Genomic DNA, 17730 nt, shown 5'->3' with positions numbered 1-17730 from the left:
TTCCTCAACTTATTCAAAATTTTGCTTTTTGAAGGCATAGTTGAAGCATTTGACGACAAATTCTTTCATAAGATGGCAGACCAGATTCAACACTCTTCTCATTATCTCCTTAGCGAATGCCATTCCCCTATTTTGAAATTTACACAAGGTATTTCCTGATATTTTTTTTGTGATGTGATGCTACAGAAAAGATTTGTTCTTAATTTGAAACTGTAAATGACCGTTTTATAGCAATGGTAAGTTGCCTCTCTTGATCACAGTGATGGAAAGTTTCTTTTTCTACTGCTATCATTAATGAAAAATCCACAACTTCCTTTTCAGTACTGCTGCCATTAATGAAAAATCCACAACTTCCTTTTCAGTACTGCTGTTTTAATCCACAACTTCCTTTTCAGTACTGCTGCCATTAATCAAAATTTACAACTTCCTTTTCAGTACTGCTGTTTTAATCCACAACTTCCTTTTCAATACTGCTGCCATTAATGAAAAATCCACAACTTCCTTTTCAGTATTGCTATTTTTGGAGGATTAATTAGCAACTGAGAGAGTGTTCTGTTGGAGGAAAGAGATGTTACTCGCAGTGAGAATGGCGCCTTCAATGGCCCTCCTAACAAAAACCAGTACGCTCCCCACAAATGCCTCATCTCCATCCAACTCCCTGACCCCACCTGCACTTTCCATACATCCACAAAACCAACGAATTCAGTGGGCGAAGCTCAGATGAAGCATATGAGATCATACTAAGACCAACATCCTTCATAATTTTGAGTAGCTTTTTTTGTTGTGAATCTTGATTGATCAATGTTTAGTATACACAATGAATGTAGAAAGATTGAAAGATATGGAATGTGGAATGTATACCTCTTTCAGATGTACGTCTCCCACATCACCATCGCCATCTTCATACTCGATCAGAACAGAAAACCAGTAGTCCATTGACTCCTCATTCACATGGAATGTGATGTTTCTTCCTGGATACTCACATTTTTTCCTGAAACATTCCAAAGAGTTGAGCACAAATTTCCTCCAAATTCACAATGTAGCATGTCAGATGATTTTTTTTTTAACATGCGGCACCTATTTTTTCTTTTGAATTCTAACCGTTTTGATTGTTTTGCTCGCAAAAGCTGCTGCTGCTTCTTTATTTTTATTTTTGGGTTTAGGCCATTCAGCAACCGACACTTTTCTTTCTTAGGACGAGAGAATAGTTGGTTATTTTTCATGCTCTCTTCTTTAATAAAATTACTAACAAACAGTTGCGTATGTGCAAGAGATATTTTGGAAAGAATATCCTAATGCATAGTGCAACAAAGTCTGCATTGACTTACAATTATAGAATAATACAATTATGATATTTAGTATTGATAGGAATTTTAATTATGTGTTTTAAATTAGGAGCAATTAATATGCCATCATAGCTATGAATACAGAGTGAAAAGTTGAAATTTCACTTTGAGAAGTTAAAAGAAGAACTTATTATCTACTACAATGTTTTCTTAAAATAAAGAATCAAAGCTAACATAAGATAAACTTTGAAATTGCACTTTTATAATAATATACACTTAATTTGAAGTAAGCTTTAATGAAAAAGAGATATGTAATTAGTAAGATGCATATATGTATAATTATTCTTTATTGAGGGCGTATATGGATGTGAACTTTGTTTGAGATGATTCAATGTTATGTTGGAACCAAGAGATTGCTAGAGGGGTTAATTTCTAAGTTTAAATTCATGGATAAAAGAATTAACAAACTGAAAAATAATTATGGTAAAATGTATATGTAGTACTGATAATGTCAATAGTACTCGTAGTATTTTATTGGATAAAAAGAATTTCCAATCATTTTGGTAGGAGGCTATGCAAAAGTTAACAAAAAAATATGTCAGTAGTGCTGAAACTTGTGATGTTGTTGTTAGAGTAATTAGATATTTTCTAATTAACTCTAGTCTACTTAACCTAAAGTTTAGGCATATAATAATTAATTCTTTTATTTATTATTATTATACAACCTACGTTAGACCTTTTTAGAGTTTGGATCTCCTTTATCAAGACAATCTCTCTTTGTAATTATTAACCAATTCACTTTTGATAATAGCAATTTTTTTTTTTTGCTCATCAAGAATGTTTCCTCTTCTATGGATCTGTGAATTCAAGCATCCATAGATTTTCTCCTCTTTCTGTGATAGGTGTTTGCATGCATGTGATTCTTGGTAGCTGTGGGGTTGAGCTTTCATCAACTTAAATATGGTATCAAAGATCTAGATCTTCATGCCTCTGTCTTGTTTCTAAGAAGTTTGGCTTAGCTTTCAGATCTATGTTTTTTCTTTCAGAGGTTTCATTTTTTAGAGTTATTTTGTATTGAATTTGGGGGATCATTGATTTTTGGTGCACTTTGAACCCAAACAGACATCACTGTTGATCTCAGAGCGACCAAAAACCCGTATTTTCATATAAATTTGTCAAATTTTAGCACAGTTGGAAACTGTGGGAAAAAAAAATTGCTCCCAAATTTGACATGTTTCCCAAGGTAGTGATTTTTTTTAAAAAAATGCACATTTCCCGAAGCAATGATTTTCAAATTTTTGTACATAAATTGAGATTTTTATTTCAAAAATCAAGATTTTTGGCACATTTCCCAAGGCAATGATTTTCTTAATTTTTGCACGCAAATCAAGATTTTTGGTACATTTCTTGAGGCATTTGTGGAAATGACTCACCAAAATGAAAATTCAAGAAAAATAGAGCCTGTTCCTACAAGCCAAGACAAGATAAATTTAGGTGGACAAGGCAATAGAGAAAATATACAAAACCCAACTACATTTCTTGAGGATAATTTCTAAAAGATTCCAAATGAAGTTTCAACAACAATGGGATAGCTTGAGAATGCCACATATGTTATATTTGTTAGGAATGCTATCTACGAATGAAAGTGTTTCGTACATCAAAAGGTCCAGTATGCAATAAATGTTGACAAGAAAAGGGAAACAATAGATTTTCTGCTTCAAATAATATGGATCCAAGACCACAACTTGAGGAGCTTCCAAACTTATATACAAATTTGAAATAGAGAAAAGGTCATACTTGAGCTTATATATTCTCTAATATATATAGGGAAGTCAATATATATAAGGACTTATTGCTTGTATGCTTTAACCTTTAAAAACTATATAATACTAACATGTGTAAAAATGTAGAAACTACAACACTGCATTTTCTTTTTAGAAAAGGAGTTGATCTCTAATATTTTAAATAAATGAAAAATCTCAATTTTCTATGCAAAATATAATAGTATTTTATTAAAGATCAAAGTTGAACTATCATTTTTTAATTATTACATTATTATATATTTCTTTGCTTAATTTCCATTAGCAATAAGTCCTTTGAATTCATTTCTCCTCCATTGCCAATGTTCCACTATAATAGACAACAGTTTTTAAGATCTCTGGTTATGTGCAATCTATTTTATTCATCAAAGGCTTCCAAACTCTCTTTTTCTCATCAAAGGCTTCAAAACTCTCTTTTTCTCATCAAAGGCTACTCTATTCTACTCAAGGGAAGGTAAAATAAGAGATATAGAAATAGGATCAATCCTTGAGCCCAAAAAAAAAAATTCAAAGCTGAATGCAATTGCTTTAATATTAATCTTACTACTTAGAAATACATTATTTTTTCTTCAAATATCCATTCTATATTAAAGATGAGGGAGGATATTTAGGATCAGTTGGGAAAAATCAAATGCATCCAAAGTATTGAATTTTGAAAGTCGAGTGCAACTATTTATATTTTAATCTTACTGACCAGAAAAACTCTTCAAATATCCATGCCAGATCCAATTCATAAACATATTAAGATTTAATAGAATACAACTTAACAAATTTTGAATCCCACCATCCTCTCCATATATCTCTCCAACCATTCTCACCATTTCACCTCCAGATGACAAGTATGAAAAGGATGTTCAAACCTCCTGATGAAGCATATGCAAAGGATATTTAGAATAGTTTGACATAACTATACAACAAATATAATTCATATTGTGTTCTACTTTTAATAAAGTAAAAATATAAATAATTTATAGTATATTTTAGAAGTTAATTAAAAAAAATGCACTACTCCCACATTTGATAATCAATCACACACATTGAAAGTAAATCCATCTTAAGATTTAAAATCCTTAAAATGGAGATTTCAAAATCAATATATTAAAAACAATGCTACAAATTAGTGTCTCTTTTCTAACATAAACACCATGGCCTCAAATTTCTCATTTAAAATGCGACCAGAACATCAAGGTAAAATCCCAATAGATAGATAACATTGACGACCAAGAACACCAACCTATAACAATGAGCCCCCACACACAAGTATTCCTATTCCCCAAATCATATAAAAACCATCCCCTGTTGTTCAATTATGAAACTTACCTAGCCTTAATGTCATATAAAATCCTTGCCAGAAGACTTGAGAACACAAAGGAGTCAATGAATAGATTCAAGATGAGGAAGATGAGGATGTGCAATTCAAATGTAGTTAGAATTGAAACATAGAGACAGACGCCGTAACAGATCCCCCCCTTCCTCTCTCATCACCCAAATGAATGACTTGCTTGCCTCCAATGCCCTTGCAATCACTTAATTTCTTAGAGGGATAGAACAAATATGTTACACAAAAATATATAAAATGAACTACTACCTTTGTGCCAAAATCCACGATTGTAAATCTCAGAGAAGAATGTATTATGTCTAAAGCATAATTTACCATATGAAACAAAATATTTCTGTAGTGAAATCTATTACTGTAGATTTCTTAGAAGGATAGAAGATGATTAAATGATATTCACAATCAATTTTCTTTATAATAGTTGGCATTGCATGGTGTGTTTTCTTTATAATAGTTTGCATTCTACAATATGTAACGGACATTCTATAATAGTTTGAATTTTTTTTCTTGAGAATTATTTAAAATGATGGATATAAGATTTTGTTGTTATCTTTGTTGGTTAATGTTTCCATGTTGTAGGCCATGTTGTTTGTTGAAGTGGTGACAATAGTTGTAGACATGCTTCTTCCTTCTTCTTGGCAATTGTGTAAAAATTATTTTGTATTTTACAGTATCGTTCAAAAGAGAATGATTGTTGAATCTAAAGCCCTTCAATAGATTTCACTCTCGATATTGCTATCTAGATGTCAATCCCTCTCTTTCTCTTTTTCCAATGTCTATTGTAGCCTTTTCTAATATGAGTTCCTAGGTTTTTTGTATTGTAATGGCCCAAGCCATAGCCAGTGGTAGTTGTGTACGGTTTCCTTGGGTAATTAGAGTAATGGGTACATTGTTTCAGTTATGTGTATCTCGAGTTGGTCCAATATAATTTTTAAAATTAACAACAACATATTTTGGCAGATCTCAAGGGTTTGAATTTGTATCATAGATGATTGATGTTATTTGTCCAAATGATCCATTTACAAGTCCAACTTGTATCCATAAATTTGTCGTTAACACGATATGTTGAACAATGCATAGTAGGACCTCTTGCTAAAGTTGATCATCTTCATTGTGCTCATTTGATCTTTGTATAGCAACTCTAGAAAAACTAAACTTGCTATTGGGTGGTTCAACTATTTTAGCATTTTTTTATTATGTAGTTTCATGAATTCATTAGTTGCAAATAGATGTGTAGCTTTATCAAAATCTTCTCATTGTTTGGAACTTAAAGAGTTATTTTTTAAAGTCATGAGGGTATCCCAATCATCTTGTAGTGGGTTTGCATTTCAAATATTTTGTAGGATTTTAAAAAATTGTTGTTGGGATTGACTTTTTCCTTGTTGTCAAAAGATCGTGTCCAATGTAATTACAATAGTCAATGTTTTCCATAACATGATTGCTATATAATTTGAGGCATATATTGACTTATTTAGAACTAGTGGTAGCCGGCCTAAGTCACCAATGAGGATGATAGAAAGCCAAGCAAAAGGTTCTTATTTTTAATGTGTAAAAGCCTCACGAATGCGACTATCAATTTTGATAAGAAGTTGTGGTCCTAATAAACTCATTTCATATATAAGAATGTATTTAATATGTTTGAAGTCTTCTTAAAGGTTTGTTAATGATTGGCCTTTTAAGGGATGTATTTCTTTAATTGGAATTCAGAGGAATATGTGGATTGTTGATGCTTGACTGTTATAAGTAGCAACTTCTGTAGGTGCTAGAGCAAGCAATGGTTTCTTGTTTTTTTTTTTTTTTGTAATGTTTATGGTTTTTGTAATGTAATCAATAAGGTATGTTTTTATAGTTCCTGATGTTCCTTGGATAATCATGTGTAGTGGCTTATTGGGGAATGGATTTGTGTGATGTTTGGTGATGATATCTAAAGCTAATTATTGTTTGGGGGCTAGTTGGTAATTTAATTGCAAATTATTTGAATGGAAAAAGTTTCCATTTGTTTGTAATTTTCTTGTAAGAATAAATTTTGTTGCTGATTCATTTAGTTCATGGGAAATGTTGTTTTTATTCCATTGGTGATTAATATCAGTGTCTAATTTTCCTAGGAGATCAAGCTCGTTGATTGTAAAGTTTTTTGAGGCACCCATTTGGGATAGTAACTCCCATTCGTATAGGTCTATCTTTTAGTCAATTTCAAGCTCATCAATGTCAGTACTGTTATTTTCTTCATTTGTTGGTGTGTTTTCAATTCTCTTTACATCCCAAGGAGAGTAATTATTGGTATGTATCATTTTCCAATTTGATATTATTTGTTCTTTGTAATGCCAATGTCTATAGGAATATGTCGAAAGGTTTTCTATAGTAAGAGTTCATTCCAACAAAATGTTTCAAATTTTTCATTAGTTCCATCTAGAATAATCTTGAAGAGGGTGTAGACATTGATGATTGCATTGGCTTTTCTCTTTTTCCATTGACCCTTCTTTCAATTTTTAAAGAATGTGTACATTTGGACTATTTCAATGAGTGATAACAAGTCTAGTTCTGCAAGGTGCTCTATGTATGATTGGATATAAGTGTTACCTAGTTCTTCTTCATTGTTTGAATTATTGATTCAATAAAGCAATTTTTTTGTGACATTTAATGAAATATAAATTATTTGAATCTTATATAATCACTATATTTGAAATTTAATTATAGATGTAACCTTAGTATGTAAAGGCATTATATTTTCTCTGCCTATAAAAATATCTGGTGCCATCTAAACTCAACAAATTTGACAAAATTTCATTTATTTCTTATTTCTTCAACATCAATATGTTATGAATTATATATAGTATTGCATCTATTCAATGTTTCTATGATTTTCCAAATATCATTTCTCCTCATGTTCGAATTGATATCTTTTGGATGAAAGTAAATTACATTGATTTTGGGAAGCAAAATCAGTGGTCATTGCACCATAGAATGGTATCCAAGTAATCACCAATCATCTTAGAGCATTTGGGAACAAGCAACAATCATACTTCTTCAATATGAACTTTGTCTTAATGATGACTCAATTTTCTTGCTTACTTAGCCTGTATTTCTCCCTTTAGCATTGATTGTATATCCTCTTGACTATCTAAGAGGCAATGAATTGGGAAAAGATGGATGGTGAATCTATCTGTATGATCTTTGATAGTTAAATCTTAATAGCAATATCACAATTTGAATTATTGTGGAAATTATCTCCTACTTATCAATTGATGAGCTTAAGGGGCTTTCTAATGAATGGCTCATACAACACAACACTTGGCAAAGGTTTTGCAAATGGGGTTACAAGCTTTGGGTTTAACCATGGAGGAAACTCTGTAGTTAAGCACGCTAAGGCTCGAGTAGTACTAAGATGGGTGTCCTCATGGGAAGTCCCAGTGCTTCACCCCTATGAGCATCACCTAGATCTAATGAGTGCTAAATGTTCCATTTATTCACATGAGACATGGATTCATTTTGAATCGCTACTCATGAAACATGGGTCAATGAGTTTGACTCAAAATCACACAGTTAAATCCTAATAGCAATATCACAATTTGACTTGCTATGGAAATTGTATGCTACTTATCAATTGATGAGCTTAAGGGGCTTTCTAATGAATGATTCATAAGGCACAACACTTGGTGGAGGTTTTATAAATGGGATTGCAAGCTTTCGGTTTAACCATGGAGAAAACTCCATAGTTAAGTGCGCTCAAGCTGGTGTAGTACTGGGATCAGTGACTTCCTGGGAAGTTTCAATGCTTCACCCCTGTGAGCATCACATAGATTCAATGAGTGCTAATGTTCCATTTATTCTCATGAGAGATGGATTAATGTTGAATCACTAGTGATGAAACATGGGTCAATGAGTTTAACTCAAAATCACACAGTTAAATCTTGATAGCAATATCACTATATGATCTTACTGGATTTTGAAAAGGTCTATGAAAAAATTGAATGGGAATTTGTGATTGAAATTTTGAAGGCCTTTGGTTTCCCACCTTATTTCTATGATTGGGTCAAAATTCTTTTCAAGGATTATAGTACTATCATTGAAGTCAATGGTTTTCTTTTAGACCTTATACCTCTTGGTAGATCTATCAGACAAGGCTTCCCTTTGGCACCTACTCTATTTCTAATTATTTTTGATGCTTTACAAGTCTTATATTCTTAAAAACACTTAGATTGGCACTCCTATCAAAATTATCATCTTACCAAACATGGAAGACCTCCCAATTGAATAGTGTGTTGATAACACAATCATCTTTATCTAAATGAATGAGGAAAACATTGATAACATTATTGACATAATTTAATTATTTTTCTTAGCTTCTATAGCTAATATCTACTTATGAAATCAACTATTTTTGGATGGTTAAATTTTTCTTTAGATTGGCTTATTAATAATGGGTGGTAGTGGAAAGCTCCTAATGATATTGTGAGATATTTGGGAATCCCTTTTTCTTTAAATCCTTGAACTAAGGAAATGTGGAACTAGACCTTTACAAAGATTGCAAGAAAACATATCAAGTGGAAAACTTACATGCTTTCCATTGCGAGGAGGGAACAAATTGTTCAAAATATTTTATCCTCCCATGTTGTTTATTATGCATCAACATGGATTTTAGCTAACTACCAAAATAATAATTTGGAGAAATTTTTGAGGGATTTCCTTAATTTGATGGTATGAGCAACAAGAAGAGACACCATGTTAATGTGGATTGTTGTTGCTCTCCTAAAAACATTGGGCATTTAGGTCTTAAAAATCCTAAATGCAAGGCTTACCACTTTCTTCCAAATAGATCATGAAGGCCCTCAATTGGAATGAACCTTGGAAGATTCTGATGAGAAACAATATTAACATGTCTTCCACTAAAAGGGTAAGGATTGACACAACACTCCTCTTCTCGATATTGTTTTGGGGAACTTTGATATTAAACTATTTAGGGTGTCATGTTAGATCCTTGATTTGCAATAGATTTTTTGTTAGTAAGAACCCATTTTATGTTGTTCTAGAAAGATCCATTTGGTGGGGCATTTATCTTAAAAATAAGTCTCTTGCATTAGCTCAATGTTGTTATGCAAAAAGATGGCATAATTCAGGTATATATGTTATTCAAGACATGGTGGTTGACAAGAATTTTGGGTCTTGGAAGGAAATCAATACTAAATATAACATTCCAAATTCTTAGAAGAAGACATTCACTCTCATCTCCAAAGAAATGCATAATTTAAATCCTAGTAAAATTTTGAAATCTCATCAATGGTTGGAGTAGGTTAATGGGTTGATGACAATAGTTTGAATACTTGTTCTTATAACCAAATTCACAATATGCTTAAGCATAATGAAGAAATTATTACAATAATTAATTATGTTGGGGGTTTTAATTGGGAGAACACTAGATGACACTTTATCTTTGATTTACTTTGGCACTCCCTTATTTATTCTATGTGCAAATTTCCTAAAAATTTTGAGCATATTTTCTTTAATGGTTTGTTAACTAAAAAGTTGTGATCAATGTTTTTTGGTCATCCTATTACTCAGGATTGGAAGAATGGTCTCTCTTGGCATGAAATCCTTGTAGGATTTGTTCCTAATTTTGATGTTGATTTGAATAGATTTTAGTTTGTGTTGAATTCTAAAATCATGTGGATCATTTGGAAAAAATGAATAAGAATATTTTCCAAGACATCAACCAGGAATTTACCAAGTTTAACTTCAAACTCACAGATTTTTACATTGTCTATCAAGCTATAGCCATGATTGAAGTCCCTAATTAAGAAAGATTCATGGAGCTTCTTAGACAAGGGGCTATGATCATTTTCAAGAAGGATATCTAGAGCTTCATGACTATGGATGTTGAACAACTGCAAGACTCTTACACCTTCATAACTCCAACACGTGCTTAATCCTCCAACACAAAACATTACCAACAATGTATATGTTGTTGACAACATTGATCCTACCAATAATGAGAGAAAGGTTTCTGATGGATGGAACACTTTAGATGGATGGGATTACACTTATAATTGGCATAATGAGTCTGAGTGGAACCAAGATTATAACAAGTTGTCTGAAGACAATCAAAAGAAGAAAAAACTTAAAAGAAGATCAATCATCAACTAAAAATATTTGTTTAAATTTTTTGATATATCTAAGTAATATGTTGGTCAGCCTTGTATTATACTTCTACTAATTCCCATCTAATACATGCACTTCTCTCTTTTTTATCGAACTATCTTAATAAAAATAAATTAATAAATAAAGAATGTACAATAGAAAAGAAAAAATGGTCAAATCCCTAGAAGAAGAAAATGAGCATACATGGTGATGTTATAAATCTACGGGAAAGTTATCTTGATTTTACATAATATAAGTTCATAAATGAATTAAGGATATAATGATCGCATCTCAAGAAGCATGTAAACATGCCAAGGATAGAGGACTATAAGAAGTTGTGATGTTAAAGCAATGCAACTATATTCAATGGTATGTGGATTATGGTTCACAAAATATGTTGTGAATTCCTAAAACCCTTATAGGCTTAGAAACTGGCATGGAAATGAGATACATTTTTTTATAGATTAAAAATCAGTCTAAATTAGATATTAAATTGGTGTAAAATGTAGCTTATATATATATATATATATATATATATATATATATATATATATATATATATATTGGTGGTTAAGGTTTTTAAAAGATAGGAAGTGTGAATACTCACACTAAGTTCTAGAAAAAGAATATATAAATGAATCATAATAATGAAAGAAGAATTGGATCTAAAAGTGACACTTAACTTTTTTTTTAAATGTAGACCTAAAAACCATAATATGTAAGAAAAATTCTATGAGGAATAAAGTCATATAAGATCATATGATTTCACTATAAATTTAAAAGGAAAGTAGACTTTCATATATATATATGTTAATCCATTGAAATATTACAAGTGAATGCATATTAACTTAGACTAGCTAATAGTCATTTCCATATTGATTTAATTCTAACCTAAATGTTATTTACATAACAAGGTAAAGGCAAAGCATGCATGTATGTTTAGATTGGTGACTAAAGAATCCTTACATTTGATGAAGATATTCGAATCTTGCATATAGCTATCATAGAAATGATGGACCTTATATGCACAATGACTTGAGTATTTAAAGAGAGTTATATATATTCACAAACTCAAGAGTTAGTTTTGTAGCCACAAACTCAACCTTTGCTACATTGTAAGAATTTGGCTTAGGCCAGAATTCAACCAAGAGCTAAAGAACTCAACACAAGCACACAATAGACCAAAATAAATAGAGTATGATCAGAGTGACGATATTCATTCAATATGCCAGCTTGAGAGTACACTAGGAGTGCCTTTATATAAAGGCCTTTGGAGAGCTTCTAGAATCTATAGAAGTCACTAACATGATAAGTCATACAACTAGGCACATGTCCACTAGATATGGGTTATCCTCCATTAAGTATGGAATTAAATGTGATGATGTAAGGATATGCCTACAATGGTGTAGCACACAAATCAGTGGTGTAGACAACATGTGCATAATTAGAGTTGTGTAACTCATGAGAGTACACAAACTCCTAAGTGTCTCACCTAAAATAAATAATAAAATAATGTAAAATAATTAAATAATGCATTAACCTAAGTAAACCTAAGTAAGTTTAATAAGTTAATACTTATTTACACCAACAACCTCCCTTAAGTGCAACTTAGGAGAATGCCCTTAAGCTTACGAAAACTAGGATGCAATGCAATATGGTTCTTGGCTACTAGGCCATGTTAGGTACCCATGTACATAATGATATGCAATCTCTCATAAAGAAAGGAAAGAGGGAAAACCTCATGGGAAAAATGCTCCCCCAAAAAGAGAGATGAATAGGGATGCATGGATGGATGGAGTAATCAAGACCCCCCCCATTACAACAAACATCCAATATATACATAAGAGAATAATGAGAAGAGGAAGAGAGATAGGATAGGCTCCCCCCCCCAAAGAAGAACACAAAATAGTGACTACTTCGATGAAGAAGTTGATCCAAGACTGCAAAATGGTGTTCCTCTCCTTAGGAAGAAAAAATGCCACAGGTACAAATGAGATGCTTCCGCTGTCTGTGGAAAGAATCTCATGGATAAGTGATGTCTTTGAAACCTGCTCAACTGACTGAAGAACCTTTCCCAAGGAACGGTCTATCTCTGCATGAAGAACCCTACTGTAACTGCTGATCATATGTCTCTAGGGGTCCTCGGACCCCTAGGGACATATTAGAATGGGTAATATGGGTCAAAGGGGGTCATAGGGTGACCTATGACCCCCTTTGACCCATTAAAAGATGGCATATGTTCCTAGGGGTCCTAAGGACATATTCGAAGGGGTAATATTTGTCAAAGGGGGTCACAGGGTGACCTATGACCCCCTTTGACCCATTAAACGATGACATATGTCCCTAGGGGTCCTAAGAACCCTAGGGACATATTCGAATCGTTCATACCCCATTTGACCCATTAAAGGATGACATATGTCCGGATCATATTCGAATCGTTCATATGGGACTTTGACCCATTAAATGATGACATATGTCCCTTGGGGTCTTGGGACCCCTAGGGACATATTTGAATCATTCATATGGGTACAAGGGGGTCATAGGGTGACTTATGACAACCTTTGACCTATTAGATGATGACATATGTCCCTTGGGGTCCTGGGACCCGTAGGGACATATTCAAATTATTCATATGATCAAAGGGGATGACCACCTTTGACCCATTAAACGATGACATATGTCTCTAGGGGTCCTAAGACCCCTAGGGACATATTTGAATGCATAATATGGATCAAAGGTGCTCATAGGTCACCCTATGACCCCCTTTGACCCATTAAACGATGACATATGTCCCTAGGGGTCCTAGGACCCCTAGGGACATATTTGAATCGTTCATATGGCTCAAAGGGGGTCATAGGGTGACCTGTGACACCCTTTGACCCATTAAACGACGACATATGTCTCTAGGGGAGGACCACTAGAGACATATTTGAATAGGTAATATGGGTCAAATGGGGTCATAGATCACCCTATGACCCTGTTCGACCCATATGAATGATTCGAATATGTGCTTAGGGGTCCTAGGACCCCCTTTGACCCATTAAACAATGACATATATCCGTTCGGGTCCTAGGACCCCTAGGGACGTATTTGAATCGTTCATATGGGTTAAAGGGGGTCATAGGGTTACTTGTGACCCCCTTTGACCCATTAAATGATGACATATGTCCCTTGGGGTCCCAGGACCCCTAGGGACATATTTGAATCATTCATATGATAAAAGGGGGTCATAGGGTGACCTATGACCCCCTTTGACCCATTAAATGATGACATATGTTTCTAGGGGTCCTAGGACCCCTAGGGACATATTTCAAAGGGTAATATAGGTCAAAGCCATGATTGAAGTCCCTAATTAACAAAGATTCATGGAGCTTCTTAGACAAGGGGCTATGATCATTTTCAAGAAGGATATCTAGAGCTTCATGACTATGGATGTTGAACAAGTGCAAGACTCTTACACCTTCATAACTCCAACACGTGCTTAATCCTTCAACACAAAACATTACCAACAATGTATATGTTGTCAACAACATTGATCCTACCAATAATGAGAGAAATGTTTCTGATGGATGGAACACTTTAGATGGATGGGATTACACTTATAATTGGCATAATGAGTCTGAGTGGAACCAAGATTATAACAAGTTGTCTGAAAGCAATCAAAAGAAGCAAAACTTAAAAGAAGATCAATCATCAACTAAAAATATTTGTTTAAAGTTTTTGATATATCTAAGTAATATGTTGGTCAGCCTTGTATTATACTTCTACTAATTCCCATCTAATACATGCACTTCTCTCTTTTTAATTGAACTATCTTAATAAAAATAAATTAATAAATAAAGAATGTACAATAGAAAAGAAAAAATGGTCAAATCCCTAGAAGAAGAAAATGAGCATACATGGTGATGTTATAAATCTACGAGAAAGTTATCTTGATTTTACATAATATAAGTTCATAAATGAATTAAGGGTATAATGATCGCATCTCAAGAAGCATGTAAACATGCTAAGGATAGAGGACTATAAGAAGTTGTGATGTTAAAGCAATGCAACTATATTCAATGGTATGTGGATTATGGTTCACAAAATATGTTGTGAATTCCTAAAACCCTTATAGGCTTAGAAATTGGCATGGAAATGAGATACAATTTTTTATAGATTAAAAATTATTCTAAATTAGATATTAAATTGCTGTAAAATGTAGCTTTTATATATATATATATATATATATATATATATATATGTTGGTGGTTAAGGTTTTTAAAAGATAGGAAGTGTGAATACTCACACTAAGTTCTAGAAAAAGAATATATAAATGAATCATAATAATGAAAGAAGGATTGGATCTAAAAGTGACACTTAACTTTTTTTTTAAATGTAGACCTAAAAACCATAATATGTAAGAAAAATTCTATGAGGAATAAAGTCATATAAGATCATATGATTTCACTATAAATTTAAAAGGAAAGTAGACTTTCATATATATATGTTAATCCATTAAAATATTACAAGTGAATGCATATTAACTTAGACTAGCTAATGGTCATTTCCATATTGATGCAATTCTAACCTAAATGTTATTTACATAACAAGGTAAAGGCAAAGCATGCATGTATGCTTAGATTGGTGACTAAAGAATCCTTACATTTGATGAAGATATTCGAATCTTGCATATAGCTATCATAGAAAAAATGGACCTTATATGCACAATGACTTGAGTATTTAAAGAGAGTTATATATATATATATATATATATATATATGGTTTGAATACACCCTAGAGTTAGTTTTGTAGCAACAAACTAGCAGTGCCTTTATATAAAGGCTTTTGGAGAGCTTCTAGAATGTATAGAAGTCACTAACATGATAAGTCATACAACTAGGCACATGTCCACCAGATATGGGTTATCCTCCATTAAGTATGGAATTAAATGTGATGATGTAAGGATAAGCCTACAATGGTGTAGCACACAAATCAGTGGTGTAGACAACATGTGCATAATTAGAGTTGTGTAACTCATGAGAGTACACAAACTCCTAAGTGTCTCACCTAAAATAAATAATAAAATAATGTAAAATAATTAAATAATGCATTAACCTAAGTAAACCTAAGTAAGTGTAATAAGTTAATACTTATTTACACCAACAACCTCCCTTAAGTGCAACTTAGGAGAATGCCCTTAAGCTTACGAAAACTAGGATGCAATGCAATATGGGTCTCGGCTACTAGGCCATGTTAGGTACCCATGTACATAATGATATGCAATCTCTCATAAAGCAAGGAAAGAGGGAAAACCTCATAGGAAAAACCCTCCCCCAAAAAGAGATATGAATAGGGATGCATGGATGGATGGAGTAATCAAGACCCCCCCATTACGACATACATCCAATATATACATAAGAGAATAATGAGAAGAGGAAGAGAGATAGGATAGGCTCCCCCCCCCCCCCCCCCCCAAACAAGAATACAAAATAGTGACTACTCCGATGAAGAAGTTGATCCAAAACTGCAAAATGGTGTTCCTCCCCTTAGGAAGAAATAATGCCAAAGGTACAAATGAGATGCTTTCGCTGTCTGTGGAAAGAATCTCATGGATAAGTGATGTCTTTGAAACCTGTTGAACTGACTGAAGAACCTGTTCCAAGGAACTGTCTATATCTGCATGAAGAACCCTACTGTAACTGCTGATCATATGTCTCTAGGGGTCCTCGGACCCCTACGAACATATTTGAATGGGTAATATGGGTCAAAGGGGGTCATAGGGTGACCTATGACCCCCTTTGACCCATTAAACGATGACATATGTACCTAGGGGTCCTAGGACCCCGAGGGACATATTCGAAGGGGTAATATGGGTCAAAGGGGGTCATAGGGTGACCTATGACCCCCTTTGACCCATTAAACGATACCATATGTCACTAGGGGTCCTAAGACCCCTAGGGACATATTCGAATCATTCATACAGTTAGAGGGGGTCATAGGTCACCCTATGACCCCCTTTGACCCATTAAAGGATGACATATGTCCCTAAGGGTCCTAGGACCCCTAGGATCATATTCGAATCATTCATATGGGACTTTGACCCATTAAATGATGACATATGTCCCTTCGGGTCTTGGGACCCCTAGGGACATATTCGAATCATTCATATGGGTTAAAGGGGGTCATAGGGTGACTTATGACAATCGTTGACCTATTAAATGATGACATATGTCCCTTGGGGTTCTAGGACCCCTGGGGACATATTCAAATCATTCATATGGTTAAAGGGGGTCATAGGGTGACCTATGACCGCCTTTGACCCATTAAATGATGACATATGTCTCTAGGGGTCCTAGGACCTCTAGGGACATATTTGAATGCGTAATATGGATCAAAGGTGGTCATAGGTCACCCTATGACCCCCTTTGACCCATTAAATGATGACATATGTCCCTAGGGGTCCTAGGACCCCTAGGGACATATTTGAATCATTCATATGGCTCAAAGAGGGTCATAGGGTGACCTGTGACACCCTTTGACTCATTAAATGACGACATATGTCTCTAGGGGAGGACCACTAGAGACATATTTGAATGGATAATATGGGTCAAACGGGATCATAGATCACCCTATGACCCCCTTCGACCCATATGAATGATTTGAATATGTGCTTAGGGGTCCTAGGACCCCTAGGCACATATTCAAATTGTTCAGATGGGTCGAAGGGGGTCATAGGGTGACCTATGACACTCTTTGACCCATTAAATGATGACACATGATTCTGGGGGTTCTAGGACCCCTAGGAAAATATTTTAATGGGTAATATGGGTCAAATGGGGTCATAGGTTAGCCTATGACCCCCTTGGCCCAATTAAAAGATGACATATGTCCGTAACCTATGACCCCCTTGGCCCAATTAAAAGATGACATATGTCCCTATGGGTCCTAGAACTCCTATTGACATATTAGAATTATTCATATGGGTCAAAGGAAGTCATAGGTCACCCTATGACCTCCTTTTACCCATCAAACGATGACATATGTCCCTTGGGGTCTCAGGAACCCTATGGACATATTTGAATCATTCATATGGGTCAAAGGGGCTCATAAGATGACTTATGAACCCTTTTGACCCATTAAATGACAACATATGTCCCTTGGGGTCTTGGGA

The 17730-nt window shown here is 33.9% G+C and overlaps 1 pseudogene; it reads right to left on the bottom strand.

The window, feature by feature from the left end:
* Positions 1-479: 479 nt before the first annotated feature.
* Positions 480-1223, bottom strand: LOC149576663 (expansin-B3 pseudogene; annotated as a pseudogene).
* Positions 1224-17730: the final 16507 nt, after the last annotated feature.

Source organism: Cupressus sempervirens, chromosome 1, assembly GCF_028749045.1.
Source record: "Cupressus sempervirens isolate cs-2001-9-10 chromosome 1, ASM2874904v1, whole genome shotgun sequence".
Classification (NCBI taxonomy): domain Eukaryota; kingdom Viridiplantae; phylum Streptophyta; class Pinopsida; order Cupressales; family Cupressaceae; genus Cupressus; species Cupressus sempervirens.
This window is presented reverse-complemented; position numbering and strand designations above follow the sequence as displayed.